Here is a 12,513-nt window from a genome sequence, read left to right on the forward strand (position 1 = left end):
TGTTTTCCAAATGAGCTGCCCCTTTTACATTGCCACCAGCAGTGTATGGGGGTTGTATAGCAACAGATGTAATCAAATGATAATTGCTTGCAAGTTCTGTCCTATACTGAGCAAGATCTATCTCCCTACTTCTCCCCATTGATCCTAGTCCTCTTCTATTGAACAACACCCAATAGAAATGCAAGTTCCTTCCTTTTCTAAAATTCAGGCCTTCAACCATTTATCATCATCAAATCACATCCTCTATGCCCTTCTCCCTACCCCTTCCTCTTCTGATGGTTACACTCCTGAAGGTACTTAGATATTCTTCATGCTTGCCTAGATCCCTCTCTCTTACTTTTCTTGCTAGCACACAAGCTCCTTCAGGGAAGAGACTTTATCTACCCTATTTAACACTTCACCATCTTGTCTCCAGTATCTAAAAAAAAAAAAAAAAAAAAAGAGCTGGCATGTAGAGTCCAAGAGATATTTGCTGAATAAACATATGTTGAATGACTGAGTCTCAGCTGCCTCCCCAGGGATGTACTGTAATTTTGTGATATCTTCCATCCAGAGTTGCATAATATACTCCAGGGGAGCTATTGACTAGTGTTGAGTACAATGAGATCATTTTCCCCTCTGTAGAAGCTTAGAAAACTAATTTCATAACCTAATGCTTCTGTATATACAACACTACAAACTAGGAGTGAGAGACTCCTTGTTTTGAAGGGCTATAATGAAGTCATTGTAAGAGAATGTTGTAAATATAAATGCAGACTTCTAATAACCAGACAGATACACAAATCTTCGTAGTTTCTGCTACCAGTTCTACACACACTTTTCCAAGTATCTTGTGATGACTAAAAAGAAAGTAAATACCTATTTGGTTTAAATAATTTTAAGAGATCTAACGAAGTCAAGATGTCTAGCTGAACAACATGGGAGCTAGGGCAATACACACCTCTATTTTTTGTCTCTGAAAATGGACACTGTGAAAAAAGATTATATGGGAAAGAGAAGGTCTCAATATTTTATAATTCCACTCAGATTTTACCTCTACAGATATAACAGTGGGTGACGGGCATAATGTTTTGAAATGCCTTCCAAACTGTAATCCTCTATTGGTGCATTGGTTTCTCTCTTTAAACTTCAAGGAAGAATAGGAATGTGTTATAACACTGAAATCTGCAAAAAGGATGTAGGATATAGAAGTCCTGATTAGATAGGAAGAGGAAGTAAAAAAGAATCTTGCCAGCACTGAGGAATGGCAGGAAGAAAAGCGGCAGATGTAAGGGAAGCATATGCATTTAGATATGCATGTGATCCCCTGCCTGGTCCCCTCACCTACCCCCCTCCCATCATGCCATCATGGAGTCATATCTCAAGAGAAGATGGTAATAAAACTCTTGCAATTATAGGGGAACAGGAACACTGAGAGCAGTGTTCCAGGCCCCAGATCTCTAGGACAACCCCAGCGTTTGGGACCAAACCAAGGGCCCATGGTGCAGGAGCAGTGGCACACAGGCCATCCTGGGAGGAAGCCAAATGGAGGACCAGAGTCCACAATGAAACCATTCAAAGCAGAGGAGACAGCTATCTTATTACTTGGCAACTCAAGGTGTCCAGGGGAGACAAAAGTCTTCATAAAGACTGAGTTGAATTATAGAATATGAAGGCACTACTTTTTTCTGTGTGTGGCTCAAGTAAATTTATGACCCCATTATTAATCTATAAGGTACGGTTGATGGGGAAGGCCACATCAGAAGAGATGGGAGAAACCAGCCTGTCTCTTCAACTGTCACCATAACCAGGAGACTTGAGTCCTGAGAGTTCTCCTCTTAGCTTCCTTGTGTGCCTCTCCCTACACAGTATTGTTCTCAGTTTCTTAGTGTTTATGTCTTTCTCCTCATGTCAGTATTAAACACAATAGATCAGATCAAGGCCTAGAACTGCAGAGATCCTAAACATCAACTGGGTGGGAGTGAAGGAAGCATTCTGTGACAAAGGGAGTGCAGATTTCCACTGGGTAGCTGTGTGTAAGCAGATGGAAAAATGCAGGCAACAGGTTAACTACAGGAACCTCTACGGGTTGTTTCTTCGGGAACCCATTTGACTTCTCACCATCACTTCCTCTCCAATGGCAACCACAGGATTGCTCCTCGGTGCCAACTCAGGCCACCCCTATGGTTTGGTGTGGAGCTTGCAGTTATAATTTTAGATGAGAGGGTATTGAGCTTTTTGGATAAATGGTTTTCATCATTTTCTCCAGTATTTACAGGACTGTGCTTGCTGGTGCTGAATAAACAGACACAGGAGCGAGTGTCTGAGAGAAAAGTACATATTGTAACTGTTTGTTTTGGAAAAGTAATTTCCTCTATCAGTTCATTTCCATCAATTTTATCAATTCACTTAAGCCACCTAATCCAAATGATATGGCACATATTGAAGCGGAAATGGGAGCTACTTCAAATCTCTCCTAGTCCTCCATATGCCTGCACTTAAAAAACCCAGGCCAGGCTGGCTGTAGACTGAACTCCATTTCCATAGCTCTTGTTTGGGATTCATGGGTCTATTGTGTTACTGAGCTATATGGAAAGGGAAGAAAAACCCATGTTCATCCCTTCAAGCTGTCTGTAGTCATTAGGTGATGTGATGTCTTACCCAGGTTGTATAACAATATGTTGCACAGAGGTTGCTAACAGGAAAACAAGTGAAGATTCTGTATGCTGCTAGATTTGGTGAATATTCCCAATACAAAAAAAAAAAATCATGGTAGAATCAGAAAATACATGATTCTGTTTCTTGACAGATTGATACTCAGAGCAGGTTTCACAGATATACTAATTTTAACAAATCCATCTTTGGAAATTTTTTATTTACAGAACTCACTGCTGCCTCCTTTTAATGTAATGAGATTTCATAATGAAGTCCAAATACAATCTGGTAGAGGAAGAGGGCATGTAACACTGATTCTAATAAGCTTGACTAAAATCAATAATGTTGTTAGTTTCCCTGAAACCAGCCTGCATTGGCTCACAGAGCCATGTTCTGCCTAGAGCACAATATTAGTGGTTTATGTTATATCAGGGAGATTTCTTCCATAGTGGGAAAAAAGATAGAAACTGAAAGAAATTAATAAATGTTATTAAATGTGTCTTTAGACCACAAATGACCACAAATTTGTTTGCCTCTCTCTTTTAATCGGTTGTCAATTTCTGCGGAAATAACTTGGTGGCGTCCTATTACTGCTCATTTCGGGGTGCCTGTTTCTTCACCACCTTTTTGCCAGTCTCCTCGCCTGCTTTCAAGGTATCACATGAGGGGGAGACTGCATACAAGAGTGTGGTGAGGAGGGCACAGAGAGAGCCCTGTATCCCAGATCGCTTCCGTGCCTGGGATCTCAGAAGTGGAGACAATCATTCACACCAAGGCATTGTCTGGTTAAAATGCAAATGCCCGGGGCAGAGTTATGGGGCTTAAAATGGAGCAGTTAAGTTTTAACTGTGGCATGTAGAGAGGTCTGGAGGTCCACAAACCCCCTTGGCAGAGGGTGGCAAACACCCAAGGAAGGTATGCGGACCCAGGAGCAGCTGAGCCATGGCCAGAGGAATGGGCAGAGGAAGAAGAGTGGGAAGTGGGGGCAGTGAGATGACTAGTCTTGGTAATGATGCAGAACACTTTATCTGTCAAGAAACTTCCCATTGCTTTGCATCTGTTAACTCACTAAAACCTAGCAAAACCCTATGGGGTAGATGTATTAGGATACTTTTTTTTTTTTTTTTTTTTTTAACAATTGAGGCATCAAAGCCAGGAGACAGTTGCATCTAGGATTAACTATGAGCAATCCTTGAGACCCTATCTCTGGCTTTCCTCTGTGTAATTTCTTGCCTAGACAGCTCATTCACCTGGTGTCAATAATCATCTCCTGTTGTTGACTTCCAAATCTGCACCTCTATTCTTGACTCAAGCTTCAGAGGTTCTGTGGAAAAAAACAACCAATCCGAGAACTCTTGCTTGTCCACTGAGCCCATCTTCCTGATAAGGTTAGTGAAATTAGGTTTAAATAAAAACCATATGACGTATATGGTTATATATATAGGAAGGGGCTATGTGGCTTGGTGGGCTCTGTGTTGGGGATGACAGGCACGTATACTGGCTGATTCTTAGCTTGGAAAGATCCCTCAAACTCTGCATCTTAATTAAAGTTGTCCTAAATGAAAACATCCTCCTTTGCCCCCCCAAAGGCTGACTCTGAATCACTGTTTCAGTGCATAGAGTTCACAGCCCTAAGCAATTGCCCCAGTTTTCCAGGTCCTAGTTATGCCTTTGAGAGGTATTAAGTTCTGACCTCGCCAGGTGGTACAACTGTGGATATCTGAGAAAACTCATGTTCATAAAATTCGAGTAGAGCTTCTCCATCAGAGTTATGATTCTGCTCCCTTGAGGCCAGTTCACCTGCCAAGAGCCAGCTCACATCTTACACCTATCTGTGTTTTGGACTCCCAGAAAGCTTATACATATTTGATGCATATAAAACACCTTAGAAAAAAAAATAAAAAAATAAAACACCTTAGAATGGTTAGCTAACCTTTTACATGGACTTGATATGTCTCTCCAAATATATTGCATACTCCTTGACAAAAGGCACTACATCCTACATATTTTGAAGCAGTTAGAGAGGAATTCTAGTGGAGGTGCTGAAAAACTGCTGTCGATTAATTGGCTGATTAATGACAGGGAGAGTAGGGCTAGGATCCCACGCACAGCGGAATGAGCTCGCTAATTCTGATGATCCCCATAGATGCTGATATTGGCAAAGCAAACACGTAAGAAGAGATATCTGGGTCCTGGACATTTCTCACAGTTGATCTGGTTCAAATTCAATTAAACTTAACCCAGGGAAATGCCAGAAAGAGAGCAAAGCCAAATAGTCCAAGGGAGCTTCATTTTCATTTTATTTTTAAACCTAAAATCCAGTCAACTGATTGAGTGCCTACTATGTACAAAGTATGCACAAAAAAAATAAATAAACGGATGAGAGGGCTGTTTTCTCTAAGCCCCAAACCTTTCAGGACAGATCCCTGGACTTAGAATGGTGAGCATCATGTTCTATATATGCCTCTGTATATGCCTGGACCAAATTATTTAAACTCTCTGAGCCCAAGGATTTTGTTTTTGGTTTTGTGGTCTACTTGAATATAAGAGGCAGGAGCAAATAGAGCCATCTTGCTTCCTTGTGTAGCTTAAGAATTAAGCCACCATTGGAACTCAAAGATGAAACGCTACAATTTGATGAACCAGATTTTACTATCTTTAAGAAACTGTGCTACCCCCTGTGTCATTAGTAAACGTGAACTGTGACTCCTGGGGCTCTGGCAGCCATCGCATGACCATGAAGACATAAGCTGAGCACGAATCCACTGTGCTATGAACACAGCAGAGCAGAAAGACCATGGCAAATATTTACTCCTTGAGGACATCATTCTGTCCTGGAGCCACTCTACACTGAAGCTTCTTGTGGTATGAGGTATTTTCCTTGCTGTTTCAGGCATTTTGATATGATTGGTTATTTTGGCATTTGATTTCGATTGGTGAAGGCACCAATCTCTGCCTTAACATAAGCTTAGAGAGCAGAAAAGAAAAAAAAATTTCCTACCTAGAGTATTAATCCTCTTCTTACTTGAAAAATAATATATATACAGATATGTATATAGGATTTTAAAAATAAGTTGTAATAATAATTGTATATTTCTCAGAAGGATGGTATGGAAATTGGTGAGACACGTATGCACAAAACCACTACAGAAGTCTTAATAATTTCCTTTATTATCTTCTTCCTCCCCACCAGACTTCCTTCCTCTGCTCTCCTCCCAACGACACTCCTTGCCTCAGATCTGCCCGTTGTCAGCACCTCGATGTCAGGAAGGCAGCACAACAGTGCTTCCCTGCAGAACTGAGCCAGCAGGATGGAGAGAGCTAAGTGCTGTCAGTTACATTGGCTAGGGAAGACTAAGCGGGTTAGCTGCTTCCTTCACAATTTTGGAACCCTGTAGCTATTCACCCTGTTTATGTAACAGATGCTAAAAAGAAAAGACATGTCAGCTTTGAAAGCAGAAACCCGTACTAACCAACTCTGAAGTGAGAACTCTAATGAAAGCCAAAAATAACAAAGTTCTCTACTCTGTGACAAGAAAGAGGTATTAAAAATTCAGGCAACCTGAAGTAATCCATTCAAAAATGGCAGAAGTCTTAGCATATTCAGGAATATAACTTTTTCTGCACTCATCTGGGTATGATTGTGATGGAAAGCAAAATGCACACTATCTATAAACCAATGATAAGGAAATATGAGTAGCAAAATTCAAAACTCTGATAGACTAATGTCACAGTCTATATTTTCAGTGAAAGCCATAAAAGGTATAATTTTAGAATAAAATGTGCCATTTCAATGATGCCCGGGGTACATCATGTATTTTTATCGCCACACATATTCATAAGGTCTAAGTCTCATCCCTCACAAATGAGACTCAAAATTAGCAAAGATCCAAAGTTAAACACATGTGTATGTACAGACACACGGGGATACAAAAATACATTAATTTAATTTAAAATGTCCTATAAAACTTCTTTTTTGGTAAGAATATCCTTAGAATTTGTATTTAAATAACCATCACTCAATAATGTTTTTAGATTGCTAATACATAGATGTTGCAAAGAACCTTCTTGTCAGTGACCCAGAGATATTTGCTATTGGTTTTTACAGATAAGTTTATTGAGGAAGAGTTAAGATACATGAAGTTCCATTGCCTCTCCCTCTCACTTCTGGTCCAAGGTGATGAAAAGGTCCAAAGATCTTTTGTTAAAAGTTTGAGAATAACATTTTGGTAATTTGTATGAAATTTTTGTCACTTCCCGGGGAATTAAGCCTCAGTAACAGCAGGCTGCCAGATTAATGTTAATATTTAAATATGTGCTGGGATGCTTCCATAAATAAGGTTTAACTGTGTAAGGAGATCACTACTTAGGATTTTTGGAGTATTTCTACACATTCAGGGATTTCAAGTCTTTACGATTGCTGCTATTCTGTTTTGGAATCCTGCTTAAGCGAGCAGAAGTGTTAGTGTGAGGAAAGTCGGAGAAGTTCCTTTTATTCCGAAGTGTGAAAACATCTGTGTGGATTTGTTTTAATAGGCCCATTCTGGATTCTCAGAGAGGGCTTTGAACGGGTTATTGATATTTCCACTGAAGGAAAATATTTCCATTGAAGGGATTGGAAATGTTCACTGGGATAAATAAAAGATACTATGCCATGATAACAACAACAAAAATAAGAACTGGTGCTTCTCATTACTGTGGCTTGTGATGTATTGGAAATACAGTTATTCATCTTATGGGAAATACCATCATGTGCTGCTGGTGTGCACTGGTTACTAGTGCCCTCTGCTGGAAAGAATAAGCATTTCGAGTACCACCAGGGCTGTGGCTGAACTTGGTCTCCCTTGTCTTAAGCAATACAGATGGATCCATATTTCTTCCATTTCAGATGCTGTTGCTGTAGAACAAATAATGCATAGCATCACCCCAAGGAAGAAAAACAATCTTTCTAAACTGAAGACAGGATACAGAAAACTCATCCCTACTATGTGATTCTATTAGGAATAATGTCTTGCTATTAACTTAACCTCTGGTGGATTCCTTCTAGACTGATCCTCCTGCCTTCTTTCTTCTTTTAAACAAACTACATCATTAAATTCCTCATCTTTAAATTTGTCCCATGGCTACTTTCCCTCTCTCTATCTTGGCATATATTCTAAAATGGTTCTTTAAAAATCATATATTTTATATACATTTTTAGTTGTAAAATGCATCAATATTGTGTCATTTCAAATGTAGACAGTAGCTATGACTTTGCTCACCTCAAAAGGCTCCAGTTTATCATAAATGATCAGTAACGGGGAGTGTGAAATCAAAGTTAGAGAAACATGAAAGACCTCCTCCTGGTGTCGAATCCTTTAAAGCCAGTTCGGACCAGCAGTCCAGCAGTAGGAAACCCAGCAGTGGAGGTGTGCCAGGGCTCGTGTGAACAGTTCGCTGTTATTCACATCGCCTGAGTTGGATTGTTGAATGGAAGGTTCAAATGTATCTCCTCAACTCAAAGCAAAACTAACCTGAAAACATAAATTGGCCCATTTGGGCTTCAAACTTGACCCAAATGTACAAAAAGGGGTTCACAAACTTCAGGGAACCTGATTCAACCTTTTAGTTTGTTAAGAAGCCCAGAAGAGATGGTCTTTATAGTTATCAAAGGTCTGCACATTACCTCATCAATGGACGTGCGCTGTTAATAAAAGCTGTCCCCCCACATGTCAGGGGCACCAGCCCACTGTGCCTCAGAAGTCCCCAGATGTTCTCGTACGGTGCCAACCTTTTCGTCAGGCTACATTTTCACTCTCTCTGGCTAAAATGCGATGAACAGAGCGTCAGTTACTTCAGTTAAATAAATAGCTAATGCTGGAAATAAAGAAATCCTGTTGATGTATATAGATATAGAAACTGGATGTATCAAGGTATCATGCCATTGCTCAATTTATAATAATTTTTAAAATGTAGAGTGAGGACACTGAAATATTTTATATTTGCATTGTACTTTTCTTGAATACATTTCAAAATGTTTGAAAAATGGCCTACAGTCCGGCTATATCTGCTAAATGGTCTCGTAAATGTTAGCACCTTCAATGCCATTTGGCTTCTTAAATAGCTAACGTGCCTGAAGCTTCTCAAACATCGCTTACATTTTTCCCAGGGGTTTGTTTTCCTCTATGTAGGGACAGAAGTTTTTAAATGTGTGATGCGTAGGCAATCCTAATACCATTGTTCTATTTCTCATACTTGGCTCCTTTCTTGCTTTTTGTCATATCCAATATTGCTTTAATATGCAGAAATCAGACAAAAATGTCAAAAGAAGAAAGCACTAGCAGAGACTTAGAATAAATGGAAATATTTCATGTCTACAGTAAAAGAAAACTTTAATTTTAAAAATGCCAGAAATGGTTCAGTCAGTGTGAAAATGAAGATGTCATGACTAAATAGGAATTTTCAGTCCCTTAGCTGTCAATAATTAATAGATTATTTACACTGGCACACTCACATTTCCCAGCTTCAAGATTCCATTTACACTTTGATCCTTTGCTCAGCAGCAAATTTAACATCATTGTGACCTTCTTCTGCCCAACACCATCCGCCCATCAGACAGAGAGAGAGCATCATCTGATATGTGCATTTATTAAGGCAGCAAGCTCCAAATATTGGAAAAATGACACATGCCAGTGTTTCCTATAATAAACTGGAAGAGAAACAGATTGTTCTTAAGGAAAAATCAATTAGCAAACCCTCTCTACAATGCTTTTCTTAGGAGCCCAGATATTTGCGTCCTATGGTGAAGCATAGCTCTTAAAAGATGGTTTCTGATTTAAATCCTGCAGAATTGACAGCAAGTATGCAATAGTTACATAATGACTGTAGTCATACAGATGAAATTCTAATGCTAAAGATTCAGTGTCTTGCTTAACTACATTGCAAACAATAGTTTAAAATAATTGAAGTATCATTAATATCATGATCCCAGAAGATGCTGCATTGTATTAAAAATTACACATTTAATGAAGAATATATTTTAAAAAAGAAAACCAGAACTAAAAAATCATGCCCCTAAGATGGATATTATAAAAGTCCACATGGCATATTAATGGGCAAAAGATTGACACAAAACCATTGAATCTTAAAACTGTTTAGTAATCGACGTGATAATATTTGGTAGAGATGCATATGACTGTTAGTGTGGAAAATCATTTTGAAACTGATTTGTCCTTTGATGTTGACTCCAGTTTGCATATTAAAAAATTTGAACTAGGCCAAAATGATGTGGAGCTCCAACATGCAGTAAAGATAGAAAGAGCAGTGAGAAATACACAGTGTAGCTGCTATGCAAACAAGATGTCAAGTATTATTTGTGGATTTCCTTACTAGAAAATGGTCGCGTAGATAATGTGTCAACATTTGCATTAATGATAACACTATTAATGATGAAACTGTGCAGGAGAAAGCTTTTGGTGCCACATTTCAGCTCAGGATGTGTATTCGCAGTGGGGGAGGTGTACTATACGTTTAAAGACAGATGCATCAATATTATAAATATGTCACAATTACAGTACTCATTGTGAGTAAGCAAACACTGTCCTTCCTTCCTATGGCCTCTTTTTAGGCCATATTTATTCTGAGTCACAAAGAGAACAAAGTTTTGTTTTCTCTTTTATTTATTTTTAATTTTTTTAGTAAGATTCTGTGAGATTGAAGATTGAAGTGACACCTATACTGCTTTTGTATCGATTTGGAAATTCTAAGCTCTTTTCAACTGCTCCCCATTAACACCAGTCAGCAGGCCAACGCTGCTTTCGCTCCCCTTGAAAGGCTCTATAGAGACAGTCTTTTTTTCTGTCCTGGATTTATTGTTACAGTTTAAGCCTTTAGCATCTAACCAATAGTCAAGATAATAATAATAACTAGAATGTATGGAGAGCATTTATTTTGATGGAATTATTTTCATATCTGTAATTATTGAATCATGAAAACTTAGGTCTTGAAAGGAATTCAAGGAGTTCTCTGGCCTATTTCCCATCTAGAGGTTCACTCTCATTTGATATGATCCTAAAGAGCTGAAGATACATTTTACCCAAGAAATGAATGAATGGGGCCCCCTATATCACTATGATGTTCTTGAAACCTATGATTCTTATGCAAACTTCCAAAAAAGATACCTCCCAAAAAGATCTTTGAGAAGCCCATTTGGGTAAGGTAACAGATTGCAAAAACAGAAAGCAGAAATTTCTTCCATTAATCTATCATCTATGCCTGGTCTAGAATTACATAAATGTGTGTAATCACTACATTAGTTACAATGCCAAGTGTGGATGTTAGAACATTCCAGACCGAAAATGTATTTTCTTCCAACTGGGTAGAAGCTTGAGACTACCACTTGATCTCATTTACCTTTATCTCCAAAGCTGTGTACTTACTGGTCCTCTTTTTGGCCTGACAGTGACCCACAGAGGTCAGAAGAGCAGGGTAAATTTTGTTCAATCCAGGCTTTTTTTTTTTTCTACTGGGAACACATATTTTTTATTCATGTGGTAGGTACTCAGTGTCCCAGCAGATTACATCGTTCATGCACTACCAAAGCACAGTGATTTCCTTTGCAAAATTCCTTGGCAGGAAACACCACCAAATGCCAACCTAGTCCCAGAAATAACTACATATTGGACTATATGAAAGATTCTACACAGTATACCTTAACTGTGCTTAAAGAAATGGTGATATCAAGGAAATCACAAAGTATGAATGAAATTTGAAGCTTCAGATAACTTTCTACTGCAAGTTTCCATCCATATGGCAATAATCTTGGTGGAGAAATTATCACCGTGTTTTTAAAAAGACATCAACTGCTATCTCTCTGGAAGATATTCTTTGCCTTGGAGGCAGAAAGATGAATGGCTAGTAATATTCTTTCTTATTAACCTGTTTCACAACACAAAATTATCTTTTTATCAGTGATCTATGTATTATACAGGATTCTACCCTAATGCAAGAAACCCTTAGTGTTTCAAGATGACTAGAGATAAAGAGAAGAAAAATATTGCATAAAGTTGATTTATTACCAGACTACCCTACAATATTTAGACAACCAAAATAAACTTAAGAAGCATTCCATTTGTGACAAGGGCCAATAAAAGGTAAGGAATTTCAACCAGAAGTGAATTTTCAGCTTGAGCTATGACCCCTGAAGAAATGAGATTTGTAAAGTAAATGCTAATAGAGCCTCCTCCGTGGCAGCTTGAACACACTGCTATGAAAACACAGAATAACAAGCATCTTTCGGCTTCTTCAGTTTAGTTTTAATTACTGCAGAACAGCCTTCTCCTGCTTCTCTAGTCCTGCCTCTGTCAACACTCCACCCTGAACCTGGACTCTTTGAAGCTTATGTGTTCACAGTATAAGTTCACTCTTGAAAGTCTCTGTTTTGTGAGATTTTAAAAGATCTCTATTTGCAGCTGGATGAGAGCAATTGCCTTTTACCATTCCTATTCACTTCTTTAAATTCTACCCAGAGAAATACGTATCGGTGTGCTCGAGACACTAAGGTCAAAAATTGCGGTTGGGAAAATGACTGCCTAAGGAGGCTCACATTCTCATCCAGAACAATCCAATGTTAAAATTGATATATTGTACATTCAAGAAGTCCGCAGCCATTCTGCATGGTAAACACCCTTAGGCACATAGTATTACTTTTATTAGCTAACTTCTTTCCCTGAAAAGTTCTTTTCCCTAAACCTTTCAGCTCTCAATACTCTTTCAACTGTCCTCCATAGATAGTTTTTTTCTTTCTTTCTATCCTCTATACCAATGGTTCTCAAAGTGTGGAATGCACTCTTAATAGAGTCCCTAAGAGTTTTCTGGGGCATCTGCAACATAAGAAACTAT

This window comes from Canis lupus, chromosome 6 (assembly GCF_003254725.2).
Source record: "Canis lupus dingo isolate Sandy chromosome 6, ASM325472v2, whole genome shotgun sequence".
Lineage (NCBI taxonomy): Eukaryota > Metazoa > Chordata > Mammalia > Carnivora > Canidae > Canis > Canis lupus.